Genomic DNA, 13,950 nt, shown 5'->3' with positions numbered 1-13,950 from the left:
GGGAATAATGCAGCCTGGAGTAGGTTGGCTGAAGTAATGTCTCACTCATGGTTTATGTTGCTCTTTCTCAGAGGTGCAAAGCCCAGGAAATGAAAAAGCTGCATCTATAAAAAGCAAAGGGTTTTTCTTACAAATTAGGTTTATTCCCTTTAGGATGTGAGGAGGTGAAACTCTGATTGCTGAGCTGGAAAGACCAAACAAATGCTCATTTGGAATAATCTTATTTTTTAGAATATATTTCAGCTAACATTTCCAACAGTGACACACGTGTGGATGTGGTTTTGAATCTGGTTCTCATGCAGCATAAGGAAAGGAACAAATTCCTCCTGGATTTGTCCTGCAGGGACCTGTGGAAGGTGATGGACAGGAAAGGGGGCACAGAGCTCACCTGTGCTTTACCACAGAGCCTTGGTTTGTGGTGCTGACCTTTCTGGAGAGGACAAATTCTCCTTTATGGACTCTGGGAATACAAATTGTCAGACTGGCTTACCAGGGAGTCTGCTGAATGATGGGAAATCTAAATTGGAATAAAGTTTGAGGTGAACCAATAGGGCAGCCAAGGAATATATTCACCTTGGAATTCGAGGAATGGGGAGGTACAGAATTAAGGAATCATTGCAAAGTGGGAATGAGCAGGTCTCCCAATGAATGGATTCCCCAGGCTTGGAAAAACTGCATCTCAGCAATAAAGGTTGAGATAAAACCTTCCTGACTGGGGGTCTGCATCCCCAAGTCTTCTCCATAACAGGAGAAATGGAGCTAAATAGAGCTGGACCCATGGAATTGCCACAAAACCTTGGGCAGAGATTCCAGAAAGTGCCTTGGGATTAATGGTGTGGTCCCATGGTTAGTTTAGTCCCTGAGGACTGAAACTCAGGCATCCTGCTCTGAAATAATTTCATAAATCATCTGCTGTGCCTCTGCTTAACCTGTGGTAAAACCTCACAGGGGCAATGTGTGTCCCTGGGAATTCAGTATTCCAAGGACCTCACAGGAAAGGTGCTGTCAAATCTTCATTTGCATAATTCAACATCTTCTTGAGGGGCGTTCTAAAATTGTCAGAAAATAAATCATTAAAAAGCAAAGAGCTGGAGTGTTATCCCTGCAGTGTAGGAGAGAAAGGGAAATCTGCAGAGCTGCCCCAGCCCTGGAACCAGCACAGGAAGGAGCTGGAGCTGCTGGAGAGATCCAGAGGAGGCACCAGGGGGATCAGAGGATGGAGCAGCTCTGGGATTGTTCACCTGGAGAGGAGAAGGTTTTGGGTAATTGCAGCTTTCCAGGACCTGAAGAAGCCAACCAGAAAGATGGAGAGAGACTTTTTACAAGGGCAAGGGGGAATGGGTTTAGTCTGCCAGAGGGCAGGGCTGGATGGGATATTGGGCAGGAATTGTTCCCTGGCAGGGTGGGCAGGGCTGGCACAGGGTGCCCAGAGCAGCTGTGGCTGCCCCTGGATCCCTGGCAGTGCCCAAGGCCAGGTTGGACACTGGGGCTTGGAGTAGCCTGGGACAGTGGGAGGGGTCCCTGCCATGGCAGGGGTGGTAGAATGGGATGAGTTTTAAGCTCCTTTTCAAACGAAGCCATTCTGTCATTCTTTGATTCTCTGAAATCTTTTGCTCTGAAGAGCAGAGTCTGACCAGATGTGCAGCACAAATGCCCAGAGCTACAGGGCTGCCTGAAACTCTGGGGTAACAACAGAGAACTGCAGCCTTACTCTGAAGCCAAGAGGATGTGCCAGGCCAATTACCAGAATAAGAAGATGAATTCATGGAAATAAATTACAAGGTTACCAAAACCCACAGAGAAAGACACCAGAGAATTTGAGAAAAATCTGCAACTGACCCAAAATGTACGAGTCTAGCTCGTTCTCTTACATCAATTGAAATTCCTTTAATCTCTAGACATTTTCTGGGATCAGAGGGATCATTCCCACCCGTGGGCACGATCCTCCTGCACCTTGGTGTGCCAATGTTTGCTGCTGTTACACAACCCAAGTGATTCAGCCCTGTGGATGGGAAGTGCAGGAGAATCCTTCATCCAGCTCTGACCACAGAAGGAATTTTACACCAGCCACAAGAAACAGCCTGGTTATTTTATAGAGCAGATCATTCCAATGTGTTGCATATAAACTAAAACAAAAAGAGAAACAGCATTACAAGAGGTAACCATGGGAGAACTCACAGCAAGCCCAGCTGGTCTAACTCACAGGGACTGGGACGAGACACAAGTTAACAGAGAATTCAGTCTGCCCTTGGAGCTTGGGGTTTTGTTAAGAGCTCGGACACTTGAGCATCAATTTCTGGAAATGGGAGCTGAGAAAAGAGAAACAAAACCAGCAGGTCGGTGGGGTGCTCTGGAGCTGAATTTAGGCTCCTGGCAGGGGGCACAGCAATCAGCCAAGTGGAGCAATTTGCTACAAACTCAGAAACGGGGGGAGAAAAAAGCCATCTGCTAAATACTCTTTTCTCACATCTGCAAAGCAACCTCTGTTCCTGCTGTAGCTCTCAGAGGGGGAAGAAAAAGCCCATGGCAGATAGAGCCTAGACAAAAACCGTGGATTAGAAACAGCAGGGCACATCAGAGATGGGAACAGCAAAGACAACAATGGATTCAGAAAAACCAGCACTGCTCTAAAAGCAGAAGCAGAGCTGTAGAAATGGGTCACATCCCAGGCACTCGTGGAAAGCAGAAGGGGTGGGTCACACCTTCCTTTTGCCTGGCTTCTGCCTGACCCCCCTGCCTGCATTTCCAGCACAGGAGTGACTTTTGCCCATCACCCACTGAAGACACGAGCAGAACTCGGGGCTGCTGAACAGGGAATTGAATGCGGGCCACGGCAGACACAGAAGCCTCAATTAGTGCCTTTTCCAGTGTAAAAAAATCCCTTTCACTGCAAAAGCAGCTCCTGTGCATAATCTCCCAGCAGAAACCACTCCTGCCTCTTAAGTACGTCCTGTACCTTTTAATAAAGCCTTTGCTAATAGCAAAAGCATTCGCCGGGCTCTTGGCTTTTCCCTGCTCGCAGCAAAGACGCAGAGCTGGAAAAGATCGACGGTTTTCTAAACTTGTCTTTGGAAAGTTTCTGTGCCAAGTTACACTTTGTCAGGAGCTCATTATTTTCTGGGTAGACGCTGGAGGCTTTGCTTTGAAATACTTTGAGGGCTTTGCTGATGCCGTTTCAGACCATGAGGTTGGTGTGCTCGCTCGCATGAATCACAGCAACTCGTGTTCCTTCCACACACAAAGCTCCGCTTCATTTCCAGGCCCTTCTCCACGCTGTTGCTTCCAAAACCACCTATAAATTTTCCAGAGCCCATTGCACAAAGTTCTAGGTGGTTTTGGGATGAGATGGGAAGAGCAGAAATTCAAAACTTCTGAATTTTCTTCCCACTCCCTTAATGCCAAGCAGGAGCTGCTGAGAACAAAGCAGCAGCCAGTCCTGGAGATGGGAACTTGGCCAGTGTAATTTGTCTCAAAAGTTCATGATTTAGGTATCAAACATCACCTTTTTTACTGCTGATGAGAGGTATGAAATAAGCCATCAATACTCTTTATAAATATAATAACAATAGGTGAAGGAACAGCTGATCTGCTATGAAAAACCAGGTGCCAAATTAATACATTTACTAAAGATACTGGTAAATGTGTGCAATAGAAATAAGGACCGTTTATAAGAACCATAAACTACTGACATATTAAACAAATACACAGTGAATAGACACTGAGACAACACTGCTTTGTACAGCACCTCTGAGGAAGCTGTTTTTCAAATTTCTCCTGGAGGTCAGGAGCAAGAGATGAGCCAAAATTCTGCTCCACACACCCAGCCCCACACTTTTCCATATTTAAAATCATTTTTGCTGAAGGAATGTCACGTATAGAGGCAAGAGAGGTGGAATTCTTCTCTTTTAACAGCTTTACTGTAACTAAGAGCACGAAAAATTTACATTTATATTGGTGTGGAATAACAGAAAGTATTTAATTGTATGGATTGCTGCAGATGATATTGGTCAGCACGCAGCGGGATACTTCCAGAATTCATTATAAATATTTGCATGTGCTTTATAATTTTACTTTGATTTAGCCATACACTTATTCAAGCACTAAAAATGACTCAGGACTCAGCCATAAAAGCCTGCACTATTCCTGGGGATCAGAATTATCACTCCTTGCCTCCTGTCATTAGCAGACATCGGGCATGCTTTTAAAAGAAGCTGAGGAAACAGATGGGTAACCCTTCACAGGCAGTTCCTTACTTTTAAACCAATTATGAGTTTCCCTGGGCGGCTTTTCCTCCCTGCTGGAGCTCCTCTGTCCTTGGTACTAGCACCTCAAACACACAGGAATGTGCACATTTTCCTAACTCACAAGACCACAGAAGGAGTTCCTTGAAATCTGACTTCCAGTAATCGCCCCCGGGCTGCAGATCTGCCTGGCCTAGTTCTGTCACATGTGGTAGCATCAAGAATTTGCATCTTTGGCAACCCAGGGAAGGGTAGCAAACTCAGAGCAGAGCAAAACACATCGTGAAGAGAAGATGGAATGAAATCAGCCATGGCTTGGCAAGGCAAAATGAAATATAAATGAGAGGCACAAGATATGAAACAAATTGAGTGCAAGGCGTTTGGAAAAAGAGAGGAGCTGCTTCTGAAAAGTCCAGTCTGGGGATGCTTTGCAGTGCTCTGATGTAAAACAGAGGCACTTATGTAATGTAATGGAAATTACAGCCATAAACACAGCCCTGAGCAGTGATTAGTGACTGAACTCGGACAAAAATCTGCTCTGCTGCCTCAAATGTCAGCAAATTGGGCACGGCCACATTAATGAGAGGCTTGAGAGACCTCCACCAGCACCACCCTGACCTCGATCCCTTATCCCACTGCCACTTGAGCCCTGCCTGTGCTGGAGCCTTGGCTGGCAGCAATTTGAGCTGTGGGATGGTGAAAGGAGGGACGTGGAGCTCAATTATCCAGCACTAGATCCCAGTGAAATCAATGCCATTGTGTCACATGAGAATTTGGCTGGCAGCCCCTGAAGTCTGCCTGGGAGAAACCCATCCCCTCAGCAGGGCAGGCTGCAGGGGACAGGGGACAATGAAGGGTCACTCTGGGCATGGAAAATGCTCTCTGGGTTCTGATTTCCCCTCTGGCAGCCTGGGTTTGTCCCTGTGCTGCTCCATGAGCAGCACTCCTGACCTATATGAGCACAGACCAAACTGGAGCAGCCCCAGGCACCCTCTGCAAAAAGATATCATTAAGGCAATGTGTGTTATATGGACATCCAGCACCCCACACCAAAGGGAACTCAGTATTGCTGCTGGCAGCAGGAAAAGCTCTCTCCCAGGTGGAATTGGACACCACAAACTCAATTTTTAGTTAAATTCATTAATTTTAGTTATATTAATTAATTAAATTCTAGTTGAATTGAGGATCCTCTTTTTTGAGTTGATTACTAGGATATTAGGATTACAGGATATATGGGGCACATATAACACAGTGAGGTTGTGGATTCCCCATTCCTGGAATTGATCAAGGTCAGGGATCAGAACAACCAAAAAAGCATCCCTGTCACATGGCTGGTGATGATAAATTGAATTTCCTTCTTTCTGACAGCAACCCTGTCAACCATTAGCAAATCCCAACGTGCTCTTGTTATACAAATAAACGATATAAGAAATAACAACCAGAGAATGACAAATAAAGCAACAAATAATGTTTGAGCATGGCACTCTGGGTGCTGCAGGCTTTCCATCAAGCCTGGAGCTGCAGCACTTGGAGCCTTGGCTCCCTGTGATTGACTTGCTAACCTGTAAAGTGGCTAAGTCTACATCATAATTAACACTTGGCAGTGGAAATATAAATTCTCTGGCTTGTAGGTGGTATATCCTCCTCTAAACACTCCACTTGGCCACCAAACTGCAAAAATAGATAGGACATTCATAAGGAGTGCTCACCACGGGAAATGCCAGCGGGTTTTGTTGTTTTTTGTTGTTTTTTTTTTTCCTGGAAACTGTTTACATGGCCAAAATCCTTCAATAAGAAAAATGATCTGAGAACTTTCCCTTCACATGTATCCTGTTCTCCCGTGCCTTGTGGCCCACAGTGTGCAGCATTCATCAGGAGTCAGCCCTGAATTACTGTGGTACAAGCAATGCAGGAGGGAAGTACAAGCCACAAGCAAAGGGAAAATATGCATTACACTGCCTCTGGCCAAGAGGAATGGGCTGCCTGCAGATCACAAGCTACCTTTATATCTTTCTTGGCATAGACCTTTGTCCCACAGCACAGAGAAACCATTTAGGAGGATCCAGCACATCCAAAAGAGGCTGGCCTTCCAAAGGAGCCAGAAGAGACAAAGAACCAGTGCAAAGTGGCCACTGAGCTCCTTTTGAGAGGCCAACAAGCAGCTCCTGACAAGATGAAATCCTGAGGAGGGAGATAACCACCAAGGGCTGGTGCTGAAGTGCTCAGCACACTCTGAGAGTGACTCTTTCCTGTCCAAATAAAGGCTTTTCAGCACAAAACCACAGTCCCCAGAGTCCTCAACCCACAGCCTCTCTCCCCTGCTGGGCTGTGCCTGAGATAAACCCCAAACTGACCCACAAAATCTGCCTCTTTCCAAGTATTTCGGTTTCTTGGCAAGGGAAAGTGAACTTATGTCTTGGAAATAAAGCTTTTTTTAGTCCTTTTCCAGCCTTTCCTTAATGGTGGAAATAACTCTTTAGCCAGTTCTGGTGGGCACACAGGGAAAGGATCTCACAGTTTAATTTTCATGTACAAACAGCAGGAGAAATTGATGTTCCCTTTTAGCTGCCAGAGTGGTGGAAAAGAAGATAAATTTAAAGAATCAAGACTGTTTGGATTAATATTCTGGTAAATATCCTAATTCCATAACAAAATTAGCATTTGCAATTTTAGGCTTATGGGCTTAGCAAGTCCTGGTGCATGTTGGGCACAGTTAGAGCCAAAATCATTATAATGGAATTTCCCCAGGCTCTCAGTTTCAGCCTTCTGGGAGGCTCCTGGCCAATATCTATCCACACATAGCCAGTGCTCCAGCCTGCCATGGGAAGGGGCAGCCACTACAATAGACCTTTGTTGAGCCCAGGATTCAAGCAAGCACTTTAGGAAAAATCTGTATTTAAGGTTTCTGTCCTACCACCCTGCACTTTCTCCTCAGCTGCTGAGGAGAATATGTTTTCTGAGCATGAAACAATATCATTTTTGTGAGGAGTTTGGAAAGGGCCTGTATGAATCAAAGAAAAGCTTCCTTTCTCTGGCCTGTGCTGGGTTTGGGGAAAGGGCTTTCAGTGTGAGTGATGTGTCAGAGTAGGAAGCAGAGCTCCCCCATTGCTTGGGAAGAATGGAGCTCCAGTGGGCTAATATGTGATGGATGACTGAATGCAAACTTGGCAACGCTGCCCTCCAGCTCCCCAAAGAATACAAAATGCCACTGCCTGTTTGGGCACCCCCCTTGGAAGTGCTGAAAGCTTGGCACCCTCCCACCTTAGTTTAATTGAAACTGCAGACAATTAAGGATGGGAGCTCGGGGAAATTTCTTGCGACGAGATCAGCTCAGGATGGATTTGTCTTGGGTGATTGGCTCATGCATAAGCCAAACAGGAACATAAATGGGGAGTTATTTCCCATTGACTCCACTGCCTGAGCAGCAAAATCACACATTGGCTTAGGAGGGGTGTGTTGGGGGGTATAATTTATATTAATAACTGTTATTTAAATTCTACATCTGGATATACTTTCTGAAGCTATAGTAGAGGTTTTTTGATGTTGTTTGGTCAGCAACAGGACAGGCAGCATATAGGAGAGAGAAATGATGTATTTAGAAATCCAGAAAAATCTTACATTAAGGACAATTCTAGTTACAAGGGCACGTGATCATTCATTTAATGCTAAAAAGTTACACTAAATTATTCAAACTTTGCCTTTTTAGCAGAAGGATCCTCATCTATTCTTTCTTTCAATGCCCAGACACTTCCTGCAGGCTCCAGGGCCACCTCTTGTCAGCAGCATCCCAGTGACTCCTCCTCCCAGTCTGCCCATTCCACACCGTGGGGTTGCATCATGCACGGAGGGATTTCAGTAGCTGGAACAATGCCCGGTCTCTAACTTTTCCCACATGTGGAAGGCTTTTAACTCCAGCTCTGAGTGGCCAGAGGGTCAGACACACGAGTGGACAGTGAGCACGGAGGGAGGGGAGGATTCACACTTTTGGAAACCCTGAGCTCAGTGGAAACTGCACAGTTCAAGATTGTCCCTCAAGATTGTTCATTTCTCTGCTTTCCAGCAGTCCCCTTCCTCAAAGAACTGCCTTCTTATTTCCTTTTTCTCTTCACTGTACACAGAACTTTTTGGGAATTGTTAATAATAGGAATTGTAAGTTCTTTGTGGCAGAAATAATAATTTATTAAACCTCTTCACTCCTAATACAGTGAGACCCTAAAATGCTGGAGCAAGAATTACAACATCAACCAACCAAAGCCATGGACAACAGGTCCTCTTCATCAAGCAGTTTAATGAACTAAATTGCATCTGAAGAACTCATAAGCAATCTGCACACATCCCTTATTTCGAGCTCTTGACCTCAGGTTATGGTGCTTCCTGTCCAGAACTCATTAGTTACTAATCCTATAATTGCTTGCAGTTTTGAAGACTTCTGAGCCTGGTAGATGACAAAATATTAACTCCTTTCACTTCGATTGCTGTCTTCCTTAGTTTCCTGCTTCAGCAACAATGATTTTTTCTGCAATCTGACATCTGCAGCTTCCTTAAAACCACTAAGAGCAGCTATTACATTTTACAGTAGTTTCAGACTTCTGCAGTTTATAACCACAGGGTTAGATCAGAGCTCAGTCTTTGAGCCGGGTGTGCTAAACTCACACCAATCATTAAGTATGAGAAAGCACACATTGGTAAATCAGAGCCCAGTTTCCAAGCCCTGTATCTCAAACTGACACAGTTCAAACCAAATTCCTTTTATTATTGGAAAGCTGAGATTTTGAACTTTCCAGGGATATAATTCATCCACTCCAAAGCCTGGAGTTTTATGAGCCACTAGACCTTAAAAGTGTCAATGGCCCTTCAGCTTAGCAGACTGTGATGGCACAAGGCCAAGGAGGAATTTATCAAATCACAGGCTTCAAATGAGAGTAATTATTTGACCACTCTGGATTTCCCATGGCACAGAGGTAGGACAGGTAAATGTGGAGCTGACAATGCAGACACCACCCTCTGCATTAATCTTCCTTCCAAAGGTAATATTCCTCCAGGGATCCCAGGGCTTCCTAAGGGATGCAGGACTGGATGGACACTGATTCTCCCTCCCATCCATTTCCACCAGACACTCATTGTCCAATCCAGGACAATTAAATGCCACCAGCAGCACTCGAACCTCTGGACACATCCTACAGGGCTGGGTGGACAGAGGCACCGTGGTGCTGTACCAGGAAAATGGCACTGAACTGGCCAAGCTGCTTTTCCAGATGGTTTATCCAGGAGGGATGAAAGGGTTAAAGCTCTGGCTCCGAAGCAGCATCACTGTTTCACAGACACTTCTGCTTTTTAGCTCTGCCTGACTCTTGAAAAGGATGAGAAAGTCCCAAAAAGCACAGACTCTGCCATTTAATCTCATTTTCTTATCAAAAAGTGAGACAATGCTCAAGAACAAACTTTGACAGTCTCTTTATAGCAAGTCAGAACATCTTCACCCATGAATAGTCTTTGGCTTTTTTTAGATATTTTATAAAAAGCACTAATATGAAAAATAAGCTGAACGTCAAACCCCTTTAGAAATGATGTTCTAGCAACATGATAGTTAAGTTTGAGTGAATACTGAGGAGAAATGATCCACTTTTAAAGAGCTGGGATAATTAAAGAGGATGGCTTTCAAAAAGTCTCCAGCTAACACTTATTCAGAATTTGTAGAGCACGTTTTAGCCTGTGTTTAGGGATTTTCCCAGTAAGTTCTAACATCACTAAGGATCTCTATTTCAACAGGAAATTTGGGTCTGATTGTCCTTTCCATGTGCCCATGATCACTGTGTACCTGGAAGGGATTTCTTCAGCAGAATTTCTGCATTTCCCCAGATGAGACCTGACACTCTCATCTGCAGGCTGGGGGCTTTGCAGCAGATCTTTGGCTCTCCCACAGCTCTGGAAACACTGATAAAGTAACTGTGGTGAGAGGATAAAGGGCTGGGACTTGCACAGAAATTTCTCTGGGCTGAAAGGAGCCAAAGGATAAAATTAATGAGCAAAAAATATGGGAGGTGAGTGCCAATTTGGTACTTGGGAGAGTGACTGTGACTGGGATGGGAGGCACAGCCCGTGTCACTCCTGTCCCACCACTCTGCTCAGCTCAGGTGCACATCCCTCCCTGAGCACCTGCATGGGAACACCCTGCCAGCTCTTCCAGCTGCTTCCCAAATTCCCTGCCAGGGAAGCTGAGTGCAGACAGACCAGTTATCTTCTCTTGGCTAAACACTTTCATCTGGTCAAACTTCTTCAGATTCAATTTTTCCGCTGCGTCCCCTGTATCAGTAAGAAACAACCCAAAACACATCACATTTCTGCAAGTTTCCCTAGGATTCAAAGGATGCTCCCTAATCCCCTTTGTCCACCTCATTTTTGGACTCCAGCACCCCTAAACTGTGCAGCCTGGTCTAGTGGAAGGTGTCCCTGCCCATGGTTGGAGCTGGATAATCTCCAAGGTCCCATCCAACCCAAACCATTCCATGACTTCACAGCTTTAAAAGGCAAATGCACAAACCCAGCACAATAAAGCAACCCCCACATGTAACATTAATCAGGGAATGTGTAAAATGAATTCTCAATATTTAATGCAGTCTTAAAAAATTAAACCAGGAGAGAAAACCATACTCAACAGCTGGACAGTAAGGCTTTTACCCAGACTATAGAATCGCATTCACCTCATTGTTTTCTGTTTTTTTTCATTAAGAAAAACTTTAATAAATGTTTTTATTGTGGTTTTTAATTTTATATCTCCACTGTGCAACACAACACATCACCATCATTTCAGTCTGAACATTCTTTCCCATAGTATGAGACAGACTTTTCAGAAGTTTAGATTAACTGCCAAAAACTCTCTATCCTGGTAGCCAGACAGAAAATCGGGCAGGGAAAACTCTGCAAAGGTGATGTAACATAAAGTATTGAGTGAGTGGGTTTAGCTCCTAAATGAATCTAAGTATGTTCACCTTCTCCTAGCCAGATTCTCCTTTTTAAGCCAATTTGAGCCTCGCTGGTAAGTGCAGACACAGTCATGCAGAAAATCTCAGTGCACCAGGGAGCAAGGAGCTGAGACACAGAGCAAGTGCCTCTGTTTTTCCATGAGGATGGAGAATTTCACCCTCCCACTCCCAGAACCCACCCAGCAAAGCGCTGGTAATAAAATACCAGTTGAATCTTCCTTTGTGCTTTGCTCCCCACTGCAGGCTAATATTACCGGACTTCTAAAAGAAACTGGAGCCCAGTGGGGGGCAGGGAGGAAGGTGACAAAGGCTTTGGTGCAAAAAACAAAACAAACCAAAAGTGTGGGGACAGTAAATGACCAGAGGGAAGGGTCCGGCTCTCATCAGGTCACAGACAGGAGCACAAGAGTTTCTTGGGAGGGTTAAAACCTGCGAGTGGATTTCGTCTGGTTCGCGAGGTGAGGATGGGGGAAACATTTCTGGCACTCCAGGAGCCAAGAGGGAATCCCAGACCTGCTTTCCTACCCTGCCTGATCCTGCCTGTCCTTGTGAGGATGCCCAGCACCCAGGCAGCTCCCGCTCCGTTCATTCATTGGGTCGGCCGGATGTCACCGGGACATTTCTGACACGATCACAGCGGACAGTGCAGACGGGCTTGGAGGCAGGCGTGCTCCAATCCCAAATGATTCCCTGCCCGCTCACCTGGGGGTGGGTGATGCCAACCTGGGAGCGAGAACAGCTCCTTTTCCATTCAGGGAAGAAGCGGACTTACCTTAGAGACTCTGACAGAGCTTAGATCCCGCTGTGAGCAGCCTCCATGAAATAAATAGGGTGTTGGGAGCCAGCTGGGCGCTCCTGACTTTGTTGCCGTCCTGTCAAAACTCGGCGAAGTTTGCGGTGCCTGGTGCCGTGTGCGAGCGCAGGGCTGCGAGCTTTGACAGCAAGGCAAACTGGTCAGAGCAGCCAGATTCTGCTGGGTTTATATAGCTGAGCTGCAAATCCTGATCCTTGGCTCGTTCCACTGTAATAGGACGCCTGAAGGCATTTTTTTTTTTCGGTTTTGCTTTAAAGGAACAGCCTCTCTCTCTCTCTCTCTCTCTCTCTCTGGCGTGGATTCTGAAAAGCGCGCACACACTCACACACGCTGTCATCCACAGGCACACACACACACACACAAAAACAAAAAAAAAAAAAAAAAAAAGGATTTGCATGCGATTTATGGCTAAAGAAGGAAACCCCCTGAACCATTCAGAAAGAAAGTCAGCTCAGGGCAAATGACTCAGAAAACAGCATATTTTCCCTACAGCATCAGCGGAGTGCAATATCAGGAGTTTTAATCCCCTCACCCCCATTTATTTTAGCGTTGTGAAATAGTAGCAAGCTTACGTGAAATCAGGGGATTCACAAGCAGGGTTTAAATTCCAGGGACTCCTACAGAAATTAATGGGTTTAACGTCGGTGTAAATAGATCCCACTTCACTGGAATCAACTGCAAAATTCAGATTTACACAAGCAGAGGATCTGGCGCATTCCCATATTTTCAATCCTGTGATCTCTTTTGCATCTTTTTGCCCTCCTGCTCTGAAGAGCCGCAGGCAGAAGAGTGGGGAATTCACGAGAAAAGTGAGCAGAGTTGTAGCCTGAGTCTTTGTAAGAAAAAAAAAAAAAAACAAACACAAAAAACAAACCTAAAACAACAAACAAACTAAAATAGGAGAGATAAAAGCCCAAACAGGGCAACACAGGAGGGATTCCCTTTCTTCTCCGATCAGATAAAAAGAGATTACGTGGCTGTGTGCGTGTACAGATAACCCAAGCAGGTCTGTGAGGCTCAGGGCATCTCTGCTCTGCATCCCGGAGCTATCAGTGACACACAGAGCGCTCAGCTGGGACCTTCCCAGGGCTCTCTGCTGTCTCTGAGAACCCTTGAACCTGAGGCTGGTGGTGAAAAAGAGAAGATCACAGTTAAAGGATTCTCATGAGCACGGATTTCCCTCCTCCTGACACTAAAATCTGGGCTCTCTCCTGTCTGTACCCCCTCCCCCTGTGCTCTGGGTTCGGTTCCTTTGGCTGTTTTTTTGCTGTTGGGGAGGTGGTGGCAGAGGAGCAAAGAGGAAGATTACTCTTGAACTTTCAGATCTGTCTTCCAGGATGAAAGATGAAGTCACTCTTCTGTTGGATGGTTTAGGAAGCAAGACTTACCCAAACATCTCTGAGGGCCATGAAAACACAAACCTCTGGTCCTGGAATCCTCCTCAGGGGCAAAGATAAGGAGAAAACCAGATTGCCTGGGGATTTCAGGTCATGTTCCCCTCGGAACACGTCTCCTCGCAGCTGCCTTTCCCTGGCTCCACGGGCACATCACTTCATGAGGGGAGGGCATCAATCTGTGTGAGGCAGGCTCAGGCTGGAGCTCAGGGCAAGGTTCTTCCCCCAGAGGGTGCTGGGCACTGCCCAGGCTCCCCAGGGAATGGGCACGGCCCCGAGGCTGCCAGAGCTCCAGGAGCGTTTGGACAGCGCTGCCAGGGATGGACAGGCTGGGATTGTTGGGGGGGTCTGGGCAGGGACAGGGGCTGCCCTGGGGGATCCTGGTGGGTCCCTCCAGCTCAGGGTGTTCCATTATTGTGTGGTTCAGGATTTTGTCCTTTTTACTCCTCCACAGCACAACCAATCCTACACATTTAGAAAAGGATGGGGGAATCCCTGACCCTGAAATTCTCACTGTT

General features: G+C 45.9%; 1 protein-coding gene across 5 annotated transcripts in view; it reads right to left on the bottom strand.

Annotated features, from left to right (window-relative positions):
* The window catches only part of TNC (tenascin C), a 71,441-nt gene extending 59,117 nt beyond the window's left edge, over positions 1-12,324 (bottom strand). For 2 of the 5 annotated variants that reach the window (XM_088177712.1, XM_088177713.1), the window contains exon 1: positions 11,997-12,316. The gene's annotated coding sequence lies outside the window, so the exon portion shown is untranslated. Of the gene's footprint in view, positions 1-11,996 lie in introns of all 5 variants that reach the window. The other 3 variants (XM_088177709.1, XM_088177711.1, XM_088177710.1) reach the window with 3 other exon arrangements.
* Between the last annotated feature and the right edge of the window lie 1,626 nt (positions 12,325-13,950).

The sequence above is a fragment of the Sturnus vulgaris genome, chromosome 22 (genome assembly GCF_052056855.1).
Source record: "Sturnus vulgaris isolate bStuVul1 chromosome 22, bStuVul1.hap1, whole genome shotgun sequence".
Taxonomy (NCBI): domain Eukaryota; kingdom Metazoa; phylum Chordata; class Aves; order Passeriformes; family Sturnidae; genus Sturnus; species Sturnus vulgaris.
The sequence above is the reverse complement of the archived record's forward strand: the minus strand, read 5'-3'. Positions and strand labels throughout refer to the sequence as shown.